The following is a 26825-nucleotide window of genomic DNA, read 5'->3' as shown; positions in this document are numbered from 1 at the left end:
CACTTTAGAGAAGCACAAAATTCTGCATCTGTAGAAAATACTTTAGAAATGCAAAGTTATCTCATGATAAGTAACCTGCAAAGAGATGTAAGCCTGGAAAAAAAAGAACATTAATAATGCTATTAAGAACTACCACTTAGAGGCACATTGCTGGCTCAGTAAGTAGAGCATCTGACTCTTGATCTTGAGGTCATGAGTTTGAGCCTCACACTGGGTATGGAGATTACTTTAAAAAAGTTTTTTTAAACAACTTTTAGGGGCGCCTGGTGGCTCAGTTGATTGAGCACCTGACTTGATTTCAGCTCAGGTCATGACTTCAGGGTAGTGACATCAAGCCTCATGTCTGGTTAAGATTCTTTCTCTCCCACTGCCCCTCCCCACCTCAAAAAATGATTTTTTAAAAAAACAGAACACAAACAACTACCAGTTAGTTGAGCACATCTTACATGCCAGGTACTGAGCTAGTCACTTTGCATATATTCTTCCCTGAAGACTCTCAACCACTCTATGTATTGGATTAGAATCTCTCACTCTTTTTCTTTTTAAATTGGGAAAACTGAGGCTCACAGAGATAAGATAACTTGCCCAAGCTTGTATAGCTCGTTAGGGGCAAAGCCAGGGTTCAGGCCAAACCTGTGTGGCTAACAAGTCTGCTTTTTTCCCCTTCATCCCATACTTCCATCCCATGTAACTATAGATAGTTACAAAATGATGACAATAAAAAATAGTTTCCTAGCTAGCGTTAATCCAATTCAGGGAAATGACTTCAGACATTTAAAAAAGATAAAGTTCAAGTCAAATACAAAAACTAAAAATCCCACTTTTCTGACTGATTCTGGCACTACCTCTCAGGAGACGTAGATTCAAATTTGACAAAGCAGATAATATGCGTTGTAGAGGTAAGCGTGCTGGCATTAAAAGGCAAGACTGACTTGGTAAGTTAAAAGAAGCCTCTAATGTGGAAAGAATTATAATGAATAATGACAGGAATACATTCTTTTTTTAAAATAATAAATTGATTTTTTATTGGTGTTCAATTTGCCAACATACAGAATAACACCCAGTGCTCATCCCATCAAGTGCCCCCCTCAGTGCCCATCACCCATGCACCCCCACCCCCGCCCTCCTCCCCTTCCACCACCCCTAGTTCGTTTCCCAGAGTCAGGAGTCTTTATGTTCTGTCTCCCCTTCTGATATTTCCTACCCATTTCTTCTCCCCTCCCTTCTATTCCCTTTCACTATTTTTTATATTCCCCAAATGAATGAGACCATATAATGTGTGTCCTTCTCCGATTGACTTATTTCACTCCGCATAATACCCTCCAGTTCCATCCACGTCGAAGCAAATGGTGGGTATTTGTCATTTCTAATGGCTGAGGAATATTCCATTGTATACATAGACCACAGCTTCTTTATCCATTCATCTGTCAATGGACACTGAGGCTCCTTCCACAGTTTGCTATTGTGGACATTGCTGCTAGAAACATCGGGGTGCAGGTGTCCCGACGTTTCTTTTCTTTTTTCTTTTTTTTTAAAGATTTATTTATTTATTTATGATAGACAGAGAGAGAGAGAGAGAGAGGCAGAGACACAGGAGGGAGAAGCAGGCTCCACGCCGAGAGCCTGACGTCGGACTCGATCCCGGGACTCCAGGATCACGCCCTGGGCCAAAGGCAGGCGCCAAACCGCTGAGCCACCCAGGGATCCCCATGTTCCGGCGTTTCATTGCATCTGCATCTTTGGGGTAAATCCCCAGCAGTGCAATCGCTGGGTCGTAGGGCAGATCTATTTTTAACTCTTTGAGGAACCTCCACACAGTTTTCCAGAGTGGCTGCACCAGTTCACATTCCCACCAACAGTGCAAGAGGGTTCCCTTTTCACAGGAATACATTCTAACAAACAAAAAGAATCCATGAGTCCTTACTGACCGAAAAGTTTATAAATGGCAGGGGAGTAAAGAGCTTTCCAGAGGAATGCTAGTTAGGAAATGTGGAAACGACAGAAGAGCAGAAAAGCACCACTTCATGGCCACCATAGTATTTAATGGATTCAGGCAAGAATCATAAATGTATGTTAAAAAGATTTGGTGAAAGACTGTTGGGGATCAGAACGCTTAAACAGTCTCAGAGGACCTACCCCCCCCCCCCCAGATTTCATATTAATTATAAAAAGAACAAAACACCTCTACCATGGACAGATCTAGTGATACCACCTTACCTCCACGATCAAACTTAACACCACCAATAACAGGACAAACAGGCATCATGTATCCTTGATGTGACATAAGAGGAGGGACACAACATTCCTTATGAATTAAGTTGAAATTATAAGTTGTACAAACTGTATGAAATTTCTGATATTTGACTGATTTTGATACATAAAATGACCATTTCATGACTCAACCTAACAGTATTTCTGTCGTATAATATGAAGTTAATGAGGAATAAACAACAAGAGAAATCTAAGCAGAGGGTATTCTGCAAAATGACTCATCTGGACTCTTCAAACAATGTCCATATCATCAAAGAAAAAACCAGAAAAAAAGGCTGAGATATTCTTCTAGACTAAAGGAGGCTAAAGACACATGAAACCAAATACCATGATTGCTCCTTTTGAGATTCTTGACAGCTCAGCTATCAAGATAATGTTTGGACAGATGGAGACATTTGAATGTAGAATGTATATTAGATAATAGTCATATCAACTGTGAAATTTTATGAGTGTGATCATTGTACTGTGGTCATGAAAGAGGGTATCTTTGTTAATAGCAGGTACATGTTGAAGTAATCGGAGTGAAGGGTTATAATGTCTGTAAATAACTCCCTAAAGGTTCTAAGGCTTGGCCAAAAAAGGAGTGTGTACATGTGCATATGTACTTGCATCACAAACACACACACAGGGCATAAATGTGGCAAAATATTAAAAACTGGTCAGTCCAAGTGAATGGTATTTGGATATTCATTGTACCTGTCCTGTGACCTTCCTGTAGGCTTGACATTTTTCAGATAAAACATGGGAGGGGAGAAAAAAGAATGGTTGTTATTTTCATTCAGCATTTCCATTCAGCATATCAGAATGCTGGGCTTCTGGGTACTTTCCTGGCTGGAAATCTTTCGACTCTACAACCAACGTAGAGTAAAGTGATGGGGATAGTTTTTTTTTTTTATTTTTATTTTTATTTTTTTCAAAAGATCCAGTTGAAATAGGAAAGGAAAGGAAAACGATGGGGAAAAGCAATGAGTTTCCACTCTACTGCTAATGGAACCACTAAGCAACTTGGTGCGTTTGTGAACAGCGGCTACGCCTGGCACAGCGCAGCTGTCCATCAGCACCCGAGGGCACAGATCCATCTTCATCTGTGCATTAGCGTAAAGCTCCCTCAGGGATTCAGAGATTTTTAAAGAATATTGAATTTTAAAGAGCTTTTGGGAGAAATGAAGATTCTATAGAGCAACTGCATAGCTGGAGATAAGGAAAATTCTCTTTACTAAAAACAGAAACAAATGGTTGGATCTCCCATTTTTAAAAACATCCCAGTTAGGGCTTGACTGGAGTGATGAAGGTGTAAGGCAGGCCCTTGTGTGCCCTGCTGGGCTCGGCCACCCCCTGCGCTAGGAGGGGTCGGAAGGGCCGCCCCTCTTTCCCTCCTAAGGGCTTCACCCTTTCCCTGAACACCTCATTGTTATGTTAGCTCTAGTTCGCCACTACTCATGCCAGGCTTCCCGCCAAGATGGTCTTTGTTTTCTCCCTGGCCTTCAGTCAGGGTTTGGGTTCTTTGCAAGAGCTCCTTCCCGTCTGCTCTCCTATCCTTCACTCTTTTCCTTCTGTCTTGTCAGCTTTCCCTTTGTCCTTTTGGCTTTCCTGCTTGCTCTTCCTGCCAGCACGTCTGTACTGTTCCCCCTCCCTCCCCAGTCCTGATCTCATTTTCAATATAATTGCACTTCTTTGGGAGATAGAAATAGATGGATGAAGGGGAAAGTTATCCTCTCTCTCTCTCTCTCTCTCACACACACACACACACACACACACACACTCCAGGGTGGCAAAGTAAGAGATTGTTCATAGAAGGAAATGTCTTTCAGCCAAAGTTTTGATTTCTTTAAAAGATTTTAAGGGTCCATTTTTAAGGGATCGTATTAACCTAAAACTACTGCGTAGAGTGGCTAGCATACAGATCTGGATTGAAAACCAGTTTCACCACTCAGTGTGAACTGTGCACCTCTTTTTACCTCTGGTGTTTTGTTTTCCTTTTTTGAGTGGTGCAGAAGGAGAGGGGGAGGGAATCTCTAGCAGGATCCATTCTCAGTATGGAGCCCCATGTAGGGCTCGATATCACAACCGGAGCCAAAAACCAAGAGTTGGTTGCTTAACCAACTGAGCCACCCAGGCGCCCCTGTTTTACTCTTTTAAATATGAGAAAGGGGTGTGATGCTAGTGCCTTCCGCAAAAGGTTGCTATGGAGATGAACTGGGATGATACATCTATCAGACCTGGAAGAGGGTAGGCTCCCTGTGGGAGCTAGCTTGCCATTACCATGAAACTCCTCAGGACTTCGCTGCACCACCCAATCAGACACAAGCTCATCTCTTCCTCCGTAAGACTCCCGTAGAGCAGCTCTCACGATGGTCACTAGGCTGCCCTTTATTGCCTTTCTGCCTGCTTTCTTCTTTCCTTCCCACCATTCTCTTTCTGGTCTCTTCATCCTTTTACATATTCTTCATCTTCCCTTTGTCACCTTTCTTGTTTTCTTTCCCCCCTTCCACTTGCCCACAAAGACTTCAAAAATATATCCAACGCAAGAAGTCAAAACAGTTGAGGAGAAAATAGTTGCAGGGAAAATGAGGACAGACATATCATAACGCCGGAGTTATAAGGAAATGCATGAATGTAATCTATAGTTAGGTGTAATTGCTGGTTAGGGCCATCATTTTACGGAGCTCCCTAGCAGCCAAAGGAAAGATGGAGACAAATAATTAAGAGTAGTGAGGTCTACGAGATTAAGAGAACATACAAAAGTTGTGGTTCTTTTCCTGAGCACTTTTGTGGATTCTCATAAAAGGAATGTTAGGTGATATAAGTAAATGATGCCAAGCATAATCATGAGTCTACTTTCATAATAGATGTGATAATAAACTCCAGAGACCTGTTTCTTATGGTGCCCTTCAATAGAGGCTGGTGATATAGAGCTGAAGTTCAATCCAGTAAAAGCATTTTTATAAGGAACTAAAATAGTGTGCTTTATGTATGCAAGCCTCCAACTTTGGCATGCTGCAAGGATAAATTTTAGAATACATAGAAGAATAAATAGACTCATGTCCTTCAGGCAATCCTCCGCAGATATTATCTCTGGCAACCAAGCTTTTGAAAAATATATGAAAGTAGAGTTCAAGGCAAGTCCCTGAGTATGGATACCCTTTGTTGTTGTTGAAGGACAGAGAGAGGTGTGATTGGATAACAAGTCAGGTAGAGAATAAGACCAAGGCGCTTCTTCTATGAAAAGTTAGAGCCAAGCAAACATACTTGCCTGAACAGACCTATCTCATTTCTGTGTGTGGAGGGCTGAGGGATAATGTAAGGCGGGTCAAAATAGTTCTCAATTCTGACACTGGATACTTCTTGGTGATACATAATTAATGATGAGAAACACTAGGTACCATTTTGGGGCCAAAAAGCAAAAATATATGCACAAAGAAGAAAATACACCAAAATGTTGACAAAAGAAATCTCTGAGAAGTAGGATTTGGGGTGATGTTTCTTTTTTCTATGTATTATTCTGAGCATCAGATGTTACTTTGGTTATAAGGGAAAAGAAATAAGGCAGTGAAAGTTATTTACAGAGAAAAAAGAGCTACCTGGACTTCTTCAATACATACATGACTAGATAAATGCAGTCGCAAAGTTCCACGGCACTCACTGCATTTTAGAATCCCTTGGGGACCTTATAAAAGATACTGATACCTTGGACCCAACCCGGATCAATTAAATTAGGATCTCTGAGGATAGTACCCAAGTATTGTCATTTAAAAAAATTCCCTAGGTAGTTATACTGTGCAGCTGGGTTGAGAGTCACCTCTCTACACTACAGAACACAACTGGAATAACTGAACCTGGGACAATGTTCCAAGCAGGCAAACTCTTTTCACTGGCCTATGAGGACCGTCCGTGACCTGGGCCCTGCTTTTCTCTCCAATCTCAGCTTATTCCAGTCTTCTTCATTCAGCCCCCAGAACAGCGGCTGGCACATAGTAGATTCTGAACTTAAAACAAAGTGGGACCGAATGAATCCATGGATATGGTTTTCTGACTGTACCACAGGAAAAAAAATCATCCCTGCTTAACAAACATAGTTTTCTATGAATTATTTACAAATTGTATTGATTGTTTTTTTTTTTTTTTGTATTGATTGGTTTTGATATCTCAGTAGACTCTTTGAGAATAGATTGAGAATAGAAAGGGTGACAATTTTGGTTTTCCAATAGTTGATCTTAATTATTCTTTTGTAATCGTTGGATATGAGGACCATTTATTTGTTAGGTCAATTTTTTAATGCATAACAAGAATGTGTGTTCCCTGAGGATAGGATCTTCCTTTCTCACTGCTGTATCTCTTTGACGTAGGAAAATGCCTGGCTCATAGTAGGCATCCAATAAACAGTTGTTGAATGAATATTGCAGAAGTAAACAATAATGAAAGCGTAGCATTAAGGTAGAGATGATAAAGGCATAATATTCATGTAGGGGCAAGTACGCGTCTTTCTATTCCTCCCATATGTTAGGATGTTTGTAGGGGTTGGGAGAAGGTGTGCCTACACTAACGCAAAAGTAGTGTCAAATCATTTAGACAATTGTTGAACAAAGAACTGACTGAAAAGTTAAAAGCTCATACTGAAATATGGTTTTGGAATCTACCTTTTGGCATGTGATAGGATTAAATGGGGCACAGTTGGTAGCAGTTTGGTCCCTACACTGCCACCAGAGTGGTCTTTTAAAAATGAAAGTCAGATCATGCTTCTCCTCTATTCAAAACTCTCCAGTGATCTTACCTCACACCATATACAAAAATTAATTTACAATAGATCAAAGACCTAAACATAAGAGCTAAAACAATAAGACTTTTAGAAGACAACATAGGGAAAAAGCTTCACAACATTGGTTTGGCAATGGTATTTTGGATATAACACCAAAAGCACAGGGAGCAGAAGAAAAAAATAGAAAAACTGGACAGCATCAAAATTCAAGGCTTCAAAGGACACTAGAAAGACAGTGAAAAAAAGGCAACTTACAGGATGGGAGAAAATATTTTAAAATCATATATTTGATAAGGTATTAATATCTAGAATATATAAAGGACTTTATAACTCAACAGTAAAAAACCTAACAACCCAATTTAAAAATAGGCAAAGGAGGGGATCCCTGGGTGGCTCAGTGGTTTAGCACCTGCCTTCGGCCCAGGGCGTGATCCTGGAGTCCTGGGATCAAGTCCCACATCGGGCTCCCTGCATGGAGCCTGCTTCTCCCTCTGCCTGTGTCTCTGCCTCTCTCTCTCTCTCTCTGTGCCTCTCATGAATAAATAAATAAAATCTTAAAAAAATAGGCAAAGGACTTGAATAGACATTTCTGTAATGAAGATACACAATGACCAATAAGCATATGGGAAGATGTTCAACATCACTAATCATTAGGGAAATGCAAATCAAAACCACAAGATACCACCTCACACCCATTAGGATAGCTGTTATCAGAAAATCCGAAAATAACAGGTGTTGGTGAGGATGTGGAGATATTGAAGCCCTTGTGCACTTTTGGTGGAAATGTAAAATGGTGCATGCAGGAAAACAGTATGGTGATCCCTCAAAAAAAAAAAACCAAACAAAATTACCATATGATCCCAAATTTCCATTTCTGGGTATACAGCCAGAAAAATTGAAAACAAAGAGACTCAAAGAGAAATTTGCACAGCTCCGTTCATAGCAGCTTTATTCACAATGGCCAACAGGTGAAAGCAGCTCAAGTGTCCCTTGATAGTAGAATGGATAAAAAAAAAAAAAACGTGTATCCATACAATGGAATATTATTGAGTCTTAGGAAGGAAGGAAAGTTTGACACAACACAGGTGAACCTTCAGAACATTATGCTAAATGAAATAAGCTGGTCACAAAAGGACAGATATGAGTCCACTTACATAAGGTGCCTAAGAGAGTCAAAATCATAAAGAAATCAGAAAGTAGAATAATACTTGCAAGGGGTTGAGGAGATGAATAGTAAGAGGGAATGGGGAGTTGGTTAACGAGCATGGCATTTCCGTTTGTGACAATAAAAAAGTTCTAGAGCTGGATGGTTGCATGACAACGTGAAGGTACCTAATGCCATTGAACTGTACACTTAACAATGGCTAAAATGATAAATTTTATGTTGTATGTATTTTACCGCAATAAAAACTCATCTTTACAACCACACTTGGAATTAGTAATATTATTCTGTTACTGTCCCCATTGGACAGGTGACACACCTGAGGCTCAGAGTGGGTATATGATTTGCCCAAGGTTGCCTAGCTCGTGAGTCACAAACAAAACAAAACAAAACAAAACAGAACAAACCCTACAGTGATGCCCCATTTCAGAAAAAAGGCCAGACATCCTTAGCATGTCATCTAAATGACCCTTCATAGTCTGGCCCACGTCGTGACCTCTCGGATGCCTTCTTTTATACGTTCCCTGTGGTTTGCTTTGCTCCAATTCACATATGTCAGGGACGCTCCTGTCATAGGACACATACACTTGCTATTATCTCTGCCCACAGTGCTCTTCCTCCCTCCTTTTTTTTCTAAGATTTTATTTATTTATGAGAGAGAGAGAGAGAGAGAGAATGAGAGAGCACAAACAGTGGAGAGGGAGAAGCAGACTCCCTGCTCCTTGAGGTGGGGCTTGATTCCAGGACCCTGAGATCATGGCCTGAGCCAAAGGCAGATGCTTAACCACCGGAGCCACCCAGGCCCCCCTCTTCCTCTCTTTACTGCTTTTAGGGTTTTGCTCCACTGTCACCTTCTCAATGAGGCTTCTCCAACCACACCTATTTCCATTGCAAACCCTTCCTCCACCACAGACATACTTGTGTTCTTCTTCATGTTGCTCCTTATCACTTATTTCCACCCGACACCATTTATCTGTCTATACCTAACCTACATTTTCCTATCTGACTTGCTCTGTGAAGACAAGAATTTTTGTCTCTTGCGTTCTCTGCTTGATTCCCTGCACCTTGAGCAGGTGCCTGACACATAACAGGTGCCAAGTTAATACATGTTGAATGAATGAATGAATAATGAAAATGTTACGTGCTTATAGTCTGATGAGTTATGACACCTCACTCTGGTTACCTTTGCATTTTCAATGATCCATTCGCCTGTGTATCTACTCTGATCTCTGCTAGCTTATCAGGATCAGCTTTTGTCTCCCCAAAGTGTCTACATGATTCAAAACACAGAAGTTGCCTATATGTGTATGTTAACTGAGTTTTGGTGGAAATTAAGACTCGAATGTGAAAGAGAACCAGCAGGTATGTCATTGTGTCCCCTTCTAAATACCCCATCAAAAAATTTCCCCCCAAAACTCATGTTCTGGTCTTGGAACAAAATGAGACTATTCATTATGTGTTAAGTGTGGTCCTGCTCTTGTAGTCTGTCTTCAGATTGAGAAAGTGAAGCTAATCAAATGAGAAATTTAATTACAAACAACTTTTCTGACGTCCGAATCTGGAGGCTCGGAGCAAGCACAGATTAAAAGGAGACTCAGAGTCATTTTTGTATAGGACTCAGCCTTAGTTAAAGACCCCTCCCCCCCTTAACCTTTAGGCAACACAGGCTAGTTGTCTTGGTTGAAGAGTTTCCTGCAAGAGTCCAGAATTCTTTTCATTTCAGAAATCCTCAACGGTGCTATTGGGAAATTCTTGGCTTTCGCTTCCCCACCGGTGAATGGGTCCAACACCGAGAAAAGAAAGACATTAAGTAGTGAAGGACCTGAGGTCTGGAAGAGATGTGCTCCATCTGCCGAGGCATTTTCTGCACACGGCTGGGCTTTTTTTTTTTTTAATTTTTTTTAAGGGCTGGGCTTTTTTTTTGTTTTTTCCTAATTTTTTTTTTAAACATTCGCCCAGCAAACTGCACAGTAAGTCATTCGTGCCAATAAAATGACAGTCTTCTTCAAGGCCGCAGATTACGAATATGAATTATCTGCTGGAAATTGGCTCTCTCTCTCTCTACATATATATAAATTGGATTTTCCAAAATTTCCCACTTGCCTAGGAAGCAAAATACAAAGCTGGATGAGGAAACGTGACTCAGCCCCCTCCATTTAGTATTTACTGCCAAATAACGGATTTCTCAGGAGAAAAGTCATATTTCCCAAACCACCACCAAAGTGAAAGGAATCTGATCCTCAGTGTTGGCCCCAGACTCTCCCTGAGGCTCTGGTGGAGTTAGGGGCAGTGACGAGAGGTGGTGTGAGCCCCAGAATGCTTTGCCTCCTCTTGTGGGACAACATTTTTTGACAGCTAAGGACCATTCTCATTTCCACGGGACAGAGTTATGGTCAAAAGACTGTGACCTAAGCCTTGTAAAAGCAACAGCATGATGTTTTCTCCTTGAAAGCATGTTTTAATGGAAGTGAGTGGGCCGTGTTACAAATAATCACAGTCGCATGATATTTTAGAAGCAACACGGACTTCTCTGAATGACAGCCCGGTTAAGTAGCAACACAATAGTCTGGGCTCCGGGAAGCCCAGTGCGAGCAAGGACTCCGAGCTATGCATTTCTATGACTGTCTTTGGGTGTAGGTTTTCTTACCTGTGGAATCAGATGTCACTACTCAGTAGACAGAAGGATTGGCGCTTCCTAAATGCTCACGTTGTTTTCCTCCGCCCAGCCACCACTACTCTCCAGCACTTTCTGCTGGACTTTGAAGAATGTTGGTGTGATAATTGCAGGGAAGAACCTCTGCCTCTGGAAACCATATGTCACTGCACACTCACGGAGCTTCAACTCGGGCTCCACACCCAGAAAGAATTGTGTAACTCAGGGGGACTGTTCCCACCTCTTCCTTGATCACACTTGGGGTGAGAGACACGCATACCTGAAGGAACGTGTGATGCTTTGTGGAAGTCAGTCTTGAGCTTGGTACAGTGTGGCCTTAGGAACCATTCCGTCTCTCTCAGCACTGGACAGCCTGCGGGTATGAGGGGAGAGGGGGACAGAGAATAGGTAGGAGAGAGGGAGACTATGTGACTTCAGTTTTGAGGGCGGCCCACTTTGGATCATGCTTACAGAGAGGCTTTGCTCCTGGGAGCCCCGCAGAACAGCATGGAGGGGTTGTCCAAGGAATGAAGACGTTCCTAGAGCTGCCCTCTGGTCTCCCCTCCAAACCACCGTGTGTGTGTGTGTGTGTGTGTGTGTGTGTGTGTGTGTTCAAGGGAAGGAATCTGGGCTTATTCATGAGTGGCGCTATCTTTCCACAGGATATTCATTGTTTTGAAAATAGGAGAAAACCTCAGCAGCTCTGAAGCATATAATTATGCTTTCTTATTACCCAACAAGAATGTTCTCCGGAGTGTTGTTGTGATGATATACTTGCAAGTACTTGGCAGAGAGAAGGAGAGCCGAGGAGGAGGGTGGGAGGCCAGGGAGCCGAGCGGCTTGCCTTCCATTCGGCTTGTTCCGTCTTTCCTGTCTAACAGCTCTCACGGCTCTGTAGGCTTTTCCTCAAGTCAGCTAGGTGGATTTTTGGTGTGGGTTCCCAGGCTCCATTTGGTTATCAGTGTAATAAGTGATTTCAGAGTATTAGGGCAGATTCCACGATCACTGAATCATGTACAGATTCAAGGCCAGATGATGACATCAGAAACATATGTGTTCGTCTGGAGGCAATACTTGGCCTGAGAAACAGAGCAAGATCTCCAGTGGGAGAATTAGACTTTCACTGGCCTAAAGAGGACCCCAGGAGGTGAGTTGCTTTATCTTTTGCCCCCAGGCAAGAAGTCACTTAAAAAAGATCCCCCTTAAATGGTTGATGTGCTGTTCTCGAATATTTCTGGGAGAGCTCTTTTAAAAAGCTAGGGCTTAAGTGCTTTACAAACAAGGCAAGGCTTCGCGTGTGAGGAATAAACTCTGTGTGCTATAACTCATAATTACCATGATTTTATAAACCTGGAATTTCCTAACCAAGCTCTTTATTTTCATTCAGAGCAGCATCCTGGGATATTTCTTCATTCATCATATCTTGCCCACCTCATTGCCCATCCCTGTTTTTAAAAAAAGGCATATTCCCAGAGTTGTGTTTTAGATAGGCGCATCACTACATGGGGTGTGGCGATTCCTCCAAATGCTTTTTATCAAGCCATGGGACAAATTTTTAAATCATTTTATCAGTTGACATCATATCTGAGCTTTATGCAAGCCCTGTGGTTTCCATAGTAACAAAATCACTTCACAGTATAAGAAACACGTGGAAGATTATAGGGGGACAAAAAAGAGGGAATCGAATGGAACAAAAGGCAGGAGCTAAATTCAGAATTTCTTGGGATACTGGTTTTATTGTTGTTTTATTTATTTCAAAAGACTAGTACAAATCCTCTTGATGCTACTACGTGCAAATGGTGTCCATGTTCTTGTCATCTTCCAGGGTGACAAGGTCATCTTACTCCAAGCTACGGTCTTACCGATGCCTACATTCCCCATTGTGTGTGCTCCTGTGTATCTATGTATGTCTATGTGCGCACACGCGCACGCGCACACACGGAAGATCTGTGGTCTCTTCTCAAGAAACTGATTTCACCATTTTAGATTAGGGACCAGTAATAAGATATCTTTCCAAAGGACCTGCCTCATTTTCTCTCTGGGCACGCAGAAGCACCAAGACACTCCAAGCTCTCTTGTGTTTGGATGAATAGTGTGGTGACTTGACAGCACCGTTCGTTCACTCGCTCATTTGTTAGAGACGTATTTACTGAGCATCTCTTATGACAGAGCCCTTGAACCAGACACGGAGCTACACGTTGGATACCTGTAAGTGCAATGTGGGTATGAGAGGTTGGGTGGGAACCTCCCTGGTCTCTCACCCGGTCTCCTCTGTGGCCAGTAGCTCACATTCCCCACGCACCCAGGTCTACCGGCAGCTCAGGTGGCAGCTTAGGCTCCTCACCTAATTGTTAGAGGAGTGGACTTGTGGGTCTTTCACTTATTAACTTCTCTGGATGAGGAGACTTGTGTTCTTGATCCTGTTTTTCCTACCATTCTGATGGGACGAATCCCATGTAATCCCAGCACTTTGGCCTCTGAGTGACGAGATCTAGGACAAGATCAGCTGGGAATTTTAAGGCAACATCTATGTTTGGGACGTATCATTAAGCAAATACTAGCTGTCCGAGGCAATGAATTTCTCCTCTTGGTTATGTCAGAAACTAGAACCAAAGGGAAGGCCTTTGCCCCAACTCTCCTCAGTGATAGGCCTCAGGACCATTAATTCCAGAGCCCGAAGAAATGTCTTCCTTCTGGAAATATCTCCTTGGAGACTGACAGTCAGTAAATACTGACGCCCTCTTTCTGTGCCCGCCAAACACCTGTTTGGACTGTTCTGGAGGCCTTTCTGAGGGAGGGCTCCCCTTGGGAAGGCGGGCTCACAGGCTTAGCTGGGAGGCCGCAGGCTGCGAGGTGGGCGTGCCCAAGAACACCTCACAGGCATTCGGGTCCATCTCTGGGAAGAAGCACTGGTAATTAGAAAGTTTGCCATCTTTCTCTTGGAGAAGGATTTCTGTCCCCGGACAGCAGAATAGCCCTAATAAGTGTGATCTGTCAGAGGGCGTGGCTGGAAGTGCATACGATGGTTAGGGACTTAACCCTGCTTTCAGGGTGAGCCTCGGCCCTCCCACCGGGGCACACCTCTTCTCCTGTGCATGCAAGTCTACCCCTTTGCCTCCTTCCGGACTTGGTTCTGGTGATTATTCACTCCTTCTGTCTTATATCTTCAATTGCTTTCTGTTCTTTGGCTTCTCCCTTTGATGCATAAATAGATGCAAAACTCCCCAAACCTTTCAAGACAAAACACTCAAGCAAATGAAACCTCGTGGTCAGCCTTCTCTTTTTTTCGGCCTCTTACAGTCGAGCTCTTGTCCCACCTCTGCTGAAATTCTTGCTGGGGTTGCAGTCACCTCCCACCTGCCAGGTGCAGAGTCCTGTTTCTGTCCTCCCACTTGCGTCCTCTGCAGCCCTGGAAGCTCTCAAACACCCACTCGTTTTTGATAAGCACTCCTCCGGCTTCTGTACCATTACTCCCTCTTGAATTTCCCCTGCGTCTCTATCTTCCACCGATTCTGTGCAGTATCTTCACCATTTCTCCTTCTCTGTCCAAGGTTAGAAATCAGCGTTTCCAGATAAGATCCTACCCTTGGTACTCATCTCTCTCAGCATATTTTCCTTTTTTTTTTTTCAGCATATTTTCCATATGAAATGTTCTCCCACATAAAATTGCCATTCTTGTAGGTAAAATGTGATCAAATGTTAACGATTTCATATGGTTCAACCCATAACAATTTCCATATCCCCATTCCTAGCCCTGATCTTTCTCCTAAGCTTAGACAAACATTTCCAATGACCACCTGGACACTTCCAACTGGATTGTCCTAAGTCACCTCAAAATGAATACATCTCAATGGAACCCTTTCTCTGCCTCAAGTATTCTTAATCCTTTTTTTTTTTTTAAGTAGGATCTACACCCAGCGTGGAGCCCAGTGCAGGCCTTGAACTCACAACCCTGAGATCAAGATCTGAGCTGAGATCAAGGGTTGGATACTCAACGAGCCACCCAGAAGCTCCAGAAATTTCAGTAATTCTTGAAATCTTTCTCTTTTTTGTATTTCCGTAGCCAGTCAGTCACAAAGCCAGCGAATCTCATCTCATAAAGGTCCCCACTTCATTATCTTAGATCAGAGCATTACCATCGTTCACCTTGGGGATTGCAATGGTTTCATCTGTGCAATTCCAGCTTCTCTTTACCCTGCATTCCACTTCGTCCTTTATCATACCACCAAAAATATTTGTCTAAAAAACAAAGCTGATCGTGTAACTCCAAGATGCATCACCGTCTAGTTCCTGTACTCAGCTCCCGTGATTCTGTGCCTCCAACCCTTCACCACAGTCACTCTGATGGAATGAGTTGTTTCCTGAAACACCAGACTCTTTCACAACCCTGTGCTTCCTTCTGTCTGCATTGTTCTTCTCGTTCTCTAAGAAATTCTGAATCAGCCTCCGAGAGTCTGCTTAAAAACCTTCTCTTATGTCAAGCTTCCCCCAACTCTTCCCACCAAGGTGGTCCTGTGATTTCCATTTGCTTTGCCCATTTTTCTATTCTAGCACTTTTCAGGTCATCTGGTAGTTTGATTTATCCATTTCACATTGGTCATCTCTAATAGATTAAAAACTCAGGTCATGTTTCTCTCATTTCTGTATTCAGAGTATGTCCATTTCTTCTTTTGTTTAAGTGCTTTGAGGGAGGCTCCCGTAGGGTTTCAGAGGAAGTTGTAGAGGAGAGAGGGTACAAATAATTCAACCTTCCAGTTAGTGTTCCTTGACAAATTAGAAAGACTCCCTTTTGACACAGGGTCCCTGTCTAATCTTGATGATCAGAAGGGATGGGAGCCCAAAGTTGTTAGATCACTGATCCTCAGGTGCCAGCTCTCAGCACTGCCCACTGAAATCCCAGAGTGGAACAGGAAAGAGGAGGAAAGAGGAGACCATGCCCAAGTCAGAACTCACAGTCAGTGTAAAGAATTAGATCTCTGGCCATCTTCTCTCGGATATGGTGGGCTGCTATTCACACGGTGGACCTGCCCATTGCCCGGCCCTTGCCCAGCACACTGACTGCCATTCCCTGCCCCCTGCTCGAGGCAGCACCAAATTATTTGTATTTATCTACATATAATGTGCTCCTAACACCCTCTTTGCTTTTGCTCATGGTGTTGTCTTTGCTAGAACGCCACTTCAGACCCCCCATCCATTTTGATGAAAGAATCCCCAATCAAGATAAATTCAGCCATCACCTCTCCAATCCTCACCCATCTCTGACCCATCCGTCTTCTTTACCAGGGTGGGTTGGATGCTGTTCTGCAATAGCATCCTCTACACTAGTGCCGGATTTTCACGGCATAATGTTGCCCGGCTGAGGAAACAAGTTCCGATTTCCAACCCAAGTTCACTGCCTTGCATGTGCCTTTAGAGCTGGAATTATTTCCTAATTCACACAAAGGCAGACTCAGAGTGCCCTGTGTGTATCCCCATCCCTGGCATGATCGACCACAGGGTACTATGGGTATCTATCCATCTATTTCCTTCCTCCACTGGAGCCCCTGGAGGGCCTGCTCCTGTACTTAGCACAGCGTTTGGCGTTGAGTAACTGTTGAGTGAAATGTTTGTTGGATTCTAACAGTTATTAAGGACTAGACACTGTTCTAGGAACTTTCGAGGCCTCAAGTCATTGACTTCTCACAATAATCGTGAGGAGAGGGACAACTTTACCCATTTACACAAGAGCGAAAACTGAAGCACCAAGCAATGAAGAGAGGTGCTTCCGTCACATGGCTGGTATGTGCGCTTCAGCCAGGGCTGGCTGCCTTTGGGCTCCGTGTAGCCCATCCTCTTAGCCACTGTACCACACCACCTCTTAACTGAAAACTTGTCAGTCCTCTACTTCCTTGTGTTTCTCCTTCAGGAAAAATACAAAAACAAGGACGCCTGGGTGGCTCTGCAGTTGAGCATCTGCCTCTGGCTCAGGGCGTGACCTCGGGGTCCTGGGATCGATTCCCACATCTGGCTCCTTGCAGGGAGCCTGCCTCTCCCTCTGCTGTGTCTCTGCCTCTCTGTGTGTGTCTCATGAATAAATAAGTAAAATATTAAAACAAAACAAAACAAAACAAAAAAACCCCAAACAGTCCTTTGTGCCGTATCTGGGAACCCTACTCCCAATCTGGATACTTGCCTAGACATGTAGGTGTCTCCTTTACACGGTGTAACATCCTCTGCCCTGAAACCTAGTTTCTAGTGGAATGGGTTCCCGGCTTCCTTCTCTAGAACACGCCAGAAAGATTCCCTAAAAGAAGGTGAGCCAAGGGCCAGGCCTTCTAGGCCAAGGGGTGTGGGTCGGGGGTGGTTTGCAGAGGAGGCAAGGCAGGTACTGTGGAAGCAAGAGAGGAAAGAAAGGGGGTTGGTTGCAAGCCGAGTAACGGGGCACAAAGGATAGAGGCTAAAATCATTCACACGGTCACCAAGAACAATTAAATGTGAAAAGGGAGGTGCGGACTGAGAGTGCTCTGAGAACAGAGAGAAGCTTCTGGAAAGCTTGTGGTCCAACATGCCTGGGAGAAAACTTCAGGTCAGGCCCGGATTCTTGACCGTGTCTCAGGTCCTAGATGCCGTCAGATGGGCGCCGGGCCATTCCTTCGTGTCCTCCGCCCTCCTGGGCCGACAGCCCTGGCAGCCGTGGATGAGGGGGAGGCCTCCGGGGAGCGAGGCCGCGGCCGGGGAGGCCAGGCCAGGGCCCGGGCAGCTGGAGCCGGGGACTGATCTCTTGCTCTCCCACGGACTCGGGCTTGGCCTGCGGGTCGCAGCCTCCGGTGCCTCGGTTTCCCCCACCTTGACGCAGGGATAACGATCCTCGCTTCTCTGTCTGGGGTGTTAATTAAAGTGTGGGCACCGCGTGGCAATGCCGGGATGAAAGGGCTTGCCAGCCCGGGGTCATCGTGACGCATGACTCGTGTCACCTGCAGGGCAAACTCGCCATCTGTGCTGCGTGTGGGGAGCCACGTCGGTCTCCAGCCACAGTCACGGGGGAAATGTGGATTTGCAAGTGAGACGTGTGTTCAGAGGCTGGCACTTCCCCCGGCGGTGGTGGACAGGGAAGAGGGCTGATTCTCGACTGTCACCTCTTTCAAGTTTTCCCTAGAGACTGCTGCTTCCCCCGCACCCCTCGGAGGCTGCTGGCCGCTTCCCGGGCGCCCCCCCCAGGCCTGCGGCCCACCCACCCTGGCTCTGGCCCTGTACCGCCCTGGGGCCCTGGGCCACGCAGCCAGCGCCCCCTGCTCCCCTGTCGCGCCTGGGCTGCCCCAGAGCCCTGAGCGCCTTCTGCTGAACTGCCCCCGCCGGCGTCGTGTGCGAGGCTCGTGTTCCCGACGCGAAAATCCAGGGGTCTTGGACAAACCAGAACCGCTTACGACCACAGAGGAACATGCCGCAGATGTCACATTGCACGGTGACACGCACGACGGATAGGTGTGTCCCCTGTGGGCCTCCATGTAGGAAGAGGTTAAATCAGTAAGGAAAAAGGTCAAGACGGGGATGTCCCGAGAAGCTTTAGATGCACCTAAGTTCATCACGTTAGGCCACAACGAGGCCATCAGAGCAGGGAGTTCGTGTCTTCATTCAAGAGCTGCGTCGATTTATTGAGCACCTTCTGTGTGCCAAGCGCTGTCCTGGGTGCCGGGATATCCAGCGGAGCACAAACCACACAAAAATCAAAAATCTGTATCCTACGTGGGTATCGATCTGGCGGAGAGAGGCCCACAGTGGAGGGACGTGCTTACGGCATCCCCGCTTGAACGATTATTCCTGTTTCGGGCTGCCCTGTCTCTGCAGGATTAGGACCTTGATCCAATCCCAACCCCACTGCAGCCTTCTCTATAAATTAGCAAGAATGAAAAAGTCTGAAATGAGGGGTGGTGGTTGTTCTTGCCTTTAACGTAGAAGCAGGGGTGATATTCAAACAATTGAACAACGAGTAGAGCACAGGTGCAGACCCACCCCGGTGGATACCGTGGTCCCTGCTGGGCCGGCATCCAGCCTTTACTTTCTGGGCCAAGATCCAGAGGACTCAGAGCAGGAGCCAGCGGAGATGGTGGGAGACTTCAGAGTGGGGATGTCTGGGGCTTTGTCTATTCACCAAGTTGTGTGGAAGGATCCCAGTACTTCAGCCCCAGGATGACTGTATCAGACTGTGCCAGGTGAGGATCAATCCTGCTCTTGAAAGAATCTAGAAAAAGGATATGCTCAGGTGAGGTCTCAGTCAATATCCAACAGCCAAAGGAGGAAACACAGTTAATTTTAAAAATTTGAATCTCGGTTGGGACTGACTCTCCACAATCTTGTAAGATGACTGAAAACAAGGTGGCCTTGAACATCGTCATGAGTGGCAGCCGGGTGATGCAGAGCTGCTCCGGACACCCAGCCCCAGTGAAAATGAACAGTTTTTACTGAAAAGAATGCAACAGCCCTGGGACATGCTCTGACGTGGTGATGGTTGCTTCTGGATCTACCCTTGCCTGGTCAGTGCTTGGTTTACAGTCAGAGCTGGCCGAGGAGGAAGCCACACCCTTGGCAGGTAGACTGGAAACACTGTTGGCAAGAAGCATCTGCCAGGCGATCCTAGTTGTGGTTGCTGGGGTGCCAGCATATTACTGGTCCTTCAGGTTCCTAGCTTGTCATCATGGCTGGCAACACCTCCTGGCTTTTATTGAAGGCCTAATTGGAGAGCGTCTGGTGCCCAAAGGGCTTTTCTCGTTGACAACCAGTGGCGGAGGAGAGATATTGAATTGAGGTGAGCCATTCCTTGTGCATTTTTTTCTACCTCACAGGTGGAGCCTGGAAAAAATATCTCCTCTGTGGAATGCACAATAACCCCAAGATGGCTAGAGTGAGTAGAGGCTGCCCGAGAGAGTTACCCACCCACCCAAAAAGGAACGTAGCCCAATCTCCTCAAATTTGCTGAAAACTGTTTGTGTGGTGAAAGAAGGATGTCAGTTACTCATACCCCTTTCCAGGGCAGTGTCCCATCAATGGCCCCTGTTGGGAACCCACTTCTGTACCAGATGGTGGCAAGAGGACACCAGGGAAGTTAATTCATGGACTTGCCACAATACTGTGACGTGGCACGCCGACAGAGAACTGGGCCAATCTGGTTTTGCCCCTTGTGAATGTGAACCAGGGACTTGTTGAGAGTCTGGGATGGGAATAAGTAGGTGCCGTGGCTGACAGTCACTGGGTGGAGTCAGAGTAGGGGTGCTTGGGGCCTTCTGGGCTGTGCAGGTCAGATGGTGGGGGAGGCCGTGGGGGAAGAAAGCAGGCAGCATTGTGGTTAAGTGCTTCATTGCTTCATTGGGCCATTGTTAATGAGTACGTACCCTACATCAGGCACTCTTGTGGGTGCTGGTGGATAAAGCAGGAAAAATCCCAGCCCTCATGGAGCTGGCATCCTGGTGGGGAGACATGAAATCACCAAGAAAAATAAGAATTGTGTATCAGATAGTGATTAACGCTGGGAGGTTTAGCAATAACGCAGGAAAAAAAAAAAAAGGAAAGGGAGCAGAGGACACAAGATCAGTGAAATGTAGACATCTGATCAATGATGACTAGAAGGAGGTTCATTGTACCATTTTGGGTATGTTAAAAATTCTTTAAAGAATTTTAAGGGGCACCTGGGTGGCTCAGTGGTTGAGCATCTATCTTTGGCTTGGGTCGTGATCCTGAGGGCTCTGGGGTCGAGTCCCAAATCGGGCTCCCTGCATGGAGCCTGCTTCTCTCTCTGCCTGCATCACTGCCTCTCTCTCTCTGTGTGTCATGACAGCATGAATAAATAAATCTTAAAAAAAAAAGAATTTTAAAAAGATTTTAAAATTTTAAAAAGAATCCAGGGAAGTTGACTTGGAAGTGTTGGGGTGAGGTGGACTTACAGTTTGAGACAGAGGGATGGCTTCACTGAGAAGGCATCTGAGCAAAGACCTAACAGGAGTGATAAGCAGATCGCTGGGGATGAGCACTCCAGGCAGAGGGAACAGCAAGTGCAATACCCGTGAGACAGGCCGTGTTTCTCCTTTTCTCTGTGTTTCTCCTGCAGTGTTAAGGGACCACAGGGTAGAGAGCATGGCCAGCACAGCCACACTGCTGGGACTGGGGGAGTGGGGGTGCACATCACATAGGATCTCTGGGTCGTGTAAGAATCCAGTCTTTTACTAGGAGCGAGATGGGGAGTCAATGGAGAATTTTGGGCAGAGCAGTGACATGAGTAGACACAAGTTTTGGCAGATCTTGGAGCTTTTGGAGTGAAGATCTCTGAATTTCTACCTCTGGGTTTAGACTGAGCGTCCTCGAAGCCAGGACCACCCCATAGTGTTTTCAAGACCTAGCTCAGCTATACTTTCTGTGCGTGGATGTCCTTGGAAGTCGAATGTCTTCTTCAATTCCTGTGTGTTCCTCTACTCGGTCTTGTTTATCTGACTTGGCTTCAGTGGGTCTCTATTTCTCAAACTGGAACAAATCTCAGGGACAGCCACTTTTTCTCGTTGTACAGCTGGCACTCTTGGAGGGCAGGCAACCATGCTGCAAGAGCTGTTCCTCACACCCCAGCCTAGGAGGTGAGAGGCCAACCGCACAGCTGAGGAGGTGAGGGGACACCACCACCACTCAGGAGATGAGGGGTCCGTACCATAGCTCGGGAAGTGAGAGAACACCACCACAGCCCAGGAGGTGAGGAGACAGTATCACAGCTCGGGAGGTGAGGAGACAACACCATAGCCCAGGAGGGTGAGAAGCCAATACCATAAATTCTGTTCGAGGTGACACTCGCCCCACTGACTTCATAAGCCCTCGGGCAGTCTAAATTTCTGTGATATTTTTACTTAGAAACTTTAAAACAAAAAGTACATGTAAACCAAATACTGATACAATTGCTCATTTTTAAATCTCATGTTATCAGAAATAATAAAATCCAAAAGCATTCCCTATGCTCCTCAGGTGCTACCGAGAAGTTAAGAGGTAGAACCAACCAACTAAAGATGACCATTGAAGACAAGAGCTTTTAATGATGATTTCCGTTGCTTTGATGGTTCCATTGGGTGCCGTTCCTTAGGGTCTTGTTTTACGTGACATTTTTCATGTCCACAGGGTTGAAGAACCACCAAAAACAGCGCCTACTGCTGAGTCGGCCAGGTCTCCAAGGCCTCCTCGCCCTGAAGTCAACTTCTCACTCCACGCCAAACCTCCGAGGGCCAACCCTTCCAATGCTCTCACATAAGCCTTGGCCACAAAGAACTCGAGCAAAGCCAGGACTCACACGTGGAAATGGGCTGAAGGTGGCTGTGTGACCTCCTTACACGAGAATGTCACAAAACCAGTTTGCTCAACAGCTCTCACACTCTCACGAGTGAATGGACAAGTATGAGCTGGATGGCTTCTTCTAATAACGTTGCTGCCCGCGGAATCCTTTTGTACTCCAAATGGATGAGCCAAGTGTCATGTTTGTTTCCCACTGTAAAAGTTTTACTAAGAAAGGAAAATAAAAAAAAAAAGATTTTTTTTTCTTTTTTTTTTTTTTAAAGATTTTATTTTTTTTTAATTTTTATTTATTTATGATAGTCACACACACACACAGAGAGAGAGAGGCAGAGACACAGGCAGAGGGAGAAGCAGGCTCCATGCACCGGGAGCCCGACGCGGGACTCGATCCCGGGTCTCCAGGATCGCGCCCTGGGCCAAAGGCAGGCGCCAAACCGCTGCGCCACCCAGGGATCCCGATTTTTTTTTTTTCGAATCCACTGGACTCTTTATACCTTGACGTAGGAGGAACTGTCCCGGCGTTGAGGCTAATGAGCATGTGCGTAATGTTTACATATCTTGTTCTGTGTTTCCTATGATAGTCTGTAATCCTCCACTACCTATTAACTACCTCTCTTGCATGAAATTGCCCGATTTTATCAATTTTATGTTACAGAAAATGGTGGGGTAGGTGGAGAAGGTGGGTGAATCCTTTCTGGGATTATATGCTTGCAGTGATGGAGTCAGAATGCACGCCGCTCGGGGTTGGTGCACACAGCAGTGATTTTGAACCGGGCCCCACCTCAACCCGACTTGGCTAAGCCCTCTTACAGTTGTCATCCCAGGCAAACTAGTGTGGATTCGAACCCTGGTCAACATTATGTCTTTCTCTATAACATGATAGAAACATGGGGAAAAGAGGACTCTTGCCTATCCTTGTAGGGTTTTATTTTATTATTTTATTTTATTTTATTTTATTTTATTTTATTTTATTTTATTTTATTTTATTTTTTTGGGTGGGGGAGTGACTCAGCCTGAACACCTACATTTAGGGAGGCAAAATTGCAGGACAGTCCCTGAAAGCGAGGACTCCTTTGTCACAAGGGTGTGAGTACTTCCAGTCCATGAGGTTATCTGGAAGGGTGCTGGGAGAAGGTTTTCTCTGGATTCTGAGCAAACTGAACTCCAGGGAGAATGACCTAACTATTGAGAAGATTCTGGCTCGAATATGACTTGGACCCTACTTTTCTTCCCATTTGAAATACAGAAATTAGAATAATCTCAGTTTGGGGGCACCTGGGTAGCTCCGTTGGTTAAGCATCTGACTCTTGATTTGGGCTCAGGTCATGATGTCAGGGTTGTGGGATCCAGCCCCGCGTCGGGCTCTGTGCACAGCTTGGAGTCGGCTTCTCTCCTTCTCCCTCCTCCATCCCCCACCTGTGTGTTCTCTCTCTCTCTCTCTCTCTCTCTCTTTCTTTCAAGTAAATAAATAAATCTTAAAAAAAAAAAAAGAGGAATCTCAGTTTATTTCTCTGAGCAGGGCAACAATGAGAACTATCAGATATGCGCGGCTGCCCAAACCTTCCCCAAGAAGCAAACTGGTTTTCCAAAGGATGAGCAGCTAATAACACATTCTACAAATACCTGCCACTTGGTTAATAGCCAAAGCCAAGTTGATGTGTCTTGGTTCTCCACCAGGGTCACCCGAGGCTTGAACCCGGGATTCTTCACTGTGGTGTGGTTTTGAGTTCAAAACAACGACAAAGGGGATCCCTGGGTGGCTCAGCGGTTTGGCACCTGCCTTCGGCCCCGGGTGCAATCCTGGAGTCCCGGGATCGAGTCCTTCGACGGGCTCCCTGCATGGAGCCTGCTTCTCCCTCTGCCTGTGTCTCTGCCTCTCTCTCTCTCTATGTCTATCATGAATAAATAAATAAAATCTTAAAATAAAACAAAAAACAAAAAACAAAACAACGACAGAGACCATTTTCTTCTGACTCCCTGCCGGAGTATTATCGCTTTGCTTCCTGTACTCGCTGCTGTAACAAATAGACCAGACATTTTTTTTTTTTCATGGTTAACGTAATAGGGGTATATTTCTCCATCGTCATCTCCTGCCTGGCAGGCTTTCCTCCACTTGATGACCCTGAGATGCAGGCTGCTTCTGCCCTGCCCGTATCTCGCCTGAGATCAGTGATCACCCAGTCCCATGGGAGAGGGAGCAGAGAGGCTGATGCGCATCTAGCCGTCTCTGCCTCATTTCCTTTAGTAATGAGAGTAATGGATGGGCCTTATTTTCTGAGGTCCTTTACACCGCAGTGCCACTTTAGAACAGGCCCAACATTTACGTTTCGCCCCTTATACAAAACCTTCAACTGCCTGTGAAAGTCGTGGAGCAAAAGGGCTAACGCTGCATCCCTAGTGTGTGTGTGTGTGTGTGTGTGTGTGTGTGTGTGTGAATTCAGGCCTGTCAGGACCTGTCCCGAAGGCTGAAAGGAATTCTGTTTGCATGAGGTCCGGAGGAGCTTCAAGGAGAGGCAGCGTGTGGCTGAGCATGAGACCAAGCTGGGCATGAGAGCAGGAATCCTTTACCTTGCAGGCGGCGAGCTGGATGAGGAAGGAAACCCTACAAGAAAAGACAATGGTCTGGAACCCCTAGGCCTATGGATTCTGTGCACGGTGCATGGGGCTGGCTGTACAGGGACGTAGGTAAGGATGGCGCCCTTGGTACTTCTGGGATTTACTGCTATAGAGAATCAAACCTGCTACACAGCTTACTGTGTACACATGACTCTCCTACTCTAGTGTCTTCATCACATGCATAACTTGATTATTACAGAAAATGCTTATCCGGGGAGACAGAAGTTGCAGACAATTTTATTGACCATTGCGAGAACTTCCCGATAGACGTATCAAGTCTTTATTTTTAAAAAATTTTAACAAGATTTAACTTATTTATTTGAGAGAGAGGGGGAGAGAGAGAGAGAGTGAGAACACTCATGTGAGCAGAAGGGAAGGGAAAGGGATAAGCAGACTCCCTGCTGAGCACGGAGCCCATTGCAGGCTCTGTCCTACGACCCTGAGATCATGAGATTTTGACCTGAGCCAAAATTAAGAGTCTGACGCTCAACTGACTGAGCCACCCAGGTGCCTCTCAAGTTGTTAATTTAATTTGAATTTTAAAAAGCATTCAATGACAGTTTATAACCTAAACCTTTGGCTTCCAAAATCCTTGCTTTGTTTTGTACATCCATACTAGATGATGGTATCATGAGCCTTCCTCGGCCCCGAGCACACCGCACACCAAAACCCTGTCTTAAGTCAGACTTTGAGATCTCAGGACCTCCTTAGCCGCCTGCGCTCTGAGAGGCTATGAGACTCCACGGACAAGTGCTCTCCTTCACCGCGGTAGCAACAGGCTCAGCTTTGCCCGATCAGTGCGTTGTTTGGGTGATGCTCTGCACAGCCAGCGCTCCATGGTGTCTTCTGGTCCAGGGGATTCGTGCCAGCTTCCGAAGGAGAGGGAAACCGTGAGGGCATGAGCATTGTACTTAGGGAAAAAGATCGTCCCCGTGGCAGGTCCAAGCCACTGAGCGGGCCCAACTGTCTCGGACTTCAGCTTACCATGTAAGACGAGGACCCACCTCTAGACTGTGACTGGGAGAAATACAACAGTAGCCAGAGTCCCTGTGAGATGGCAGGATGCAGCGTCCCTGTAGGAAGATGCTGGGAGCGGACCGTGGCAGAAGGACGGGGAAAATAAATGCTGCCCAAGACCATGCTCAAGACGCCCGAGGGGCCCCTGAACTGGCAGCAGTCGATTCCACCGGTGAGCCCCTTCGCCCAGATCTGGGCTACTTTTCCCGGCACTGTGCACCCCAAGCCAGGGATGCATGGCTATGCAAAAAGATTGGCATTTGGGAGACCCCCGTCGTAAAAGTGGAGTCCCTCTGTGATCTGCTGCCAGAGACCAGAGCAGCTGCTAGAAAGAGGAAATACTGGAAGAGCCGAAGAATGCCTGTGAGCTGCCCAAAAAATGGAAGAGAGAGAGAGAGAGAAGGCTCATGGGCTCTGGGGTCTGGAGGAAGAAAAAGAGGAAAGGAAATGAAAAACATGTGATATCCATGGTAGGAAAGAGTCGGGACCACAGGAGGACAATCTACCACAAGAGAAGAAGCTGCCTTCTGAGATATTATCAGCCCCGAGGACAATAGGACTGTGGACCAGCATCTAATTCAGGGCTGGGTGAGGGAGGGGGGAAAGAAGAATTTATCATCACTGCAGGGTAAATATTTGCATTAAATGCCTCTGATAAAACCTTCACTTTCCCCTGGAGAAAATTATCAGGTCATCATTGGTCATTCATACCATAAATTAGATTAGTGAATCAGCTCACTTTCCTCCTGATAGTTACAGGAGGAGGGAGAAAAGTTGAGTTTGTAGGAGGGTAGGGGGAGCTGGAGGGGCGTAGGGGTCCTGGGGGCAGGCGAGGGGAAAGTCATGAAGAGCTTGGCACGCTTCAGAAGAAATCAGATATGACAGGATGTATAATGGGGCCCTGAAGCCAGAGGAAGTAGTATGACATTCAGTGCGTGTGTGTGGGATGTTCACAGGGGGGAAAAGGGCACCAAACAATCTCACTTATGAATTTCTTTCCCAGGCCAGAAATTCTGCATCCTTAGTCGAGCACTGGCTGGAGGTTTCTATCTGTG

The 26825-nt window shown here is 45.7% G+C and overlaps 1 long non-coding RNA gene across 2 annotated transcripts; it reads left to right on the top strand.

Annotated features, from left to right (window-relative positions):
- The first annotated feature begins 11656 nt into the window (after positions 1-11656).
- LOC144316752 (uncharacterized) lies at positions 11657-22386 on the top strand. Of its 2 annotated transcripts, none has more exons than XR_013382606.1 (3): positions 11657-11989; positions 21374-21549; positions 21967-22386. It is a non-coding gene; the product is annotated as an uncharacterized LOC144316752 (long non-coding RNA). The 2 variants fall into 2 exon arrangements; XR_013382607.1 differs by having other exon boundaries at positions 21374-21577.
- Positions 22387-26825: the final 4439 nt, after the last annotated feature.

This window comes from Canis aureus, chromosome 7 (assembly GCF_053574225.1).
Source record: "Canis aureus isolate CA01 chromosome 7, VMU_Caureus_v.1.0, whole genome shotgun sequence".
NCBI classification, from domain to species: domain Eukaryota; kingdom Metazoa; phylum Chordata; class Mammalia; order Carnivora; family Canidae; genus Canis; species Canis aureus.
Note: the sequence above shows the minus strand (reverse complement) of the source record. Positions and strands in the feature narration are given on the sequence as shown.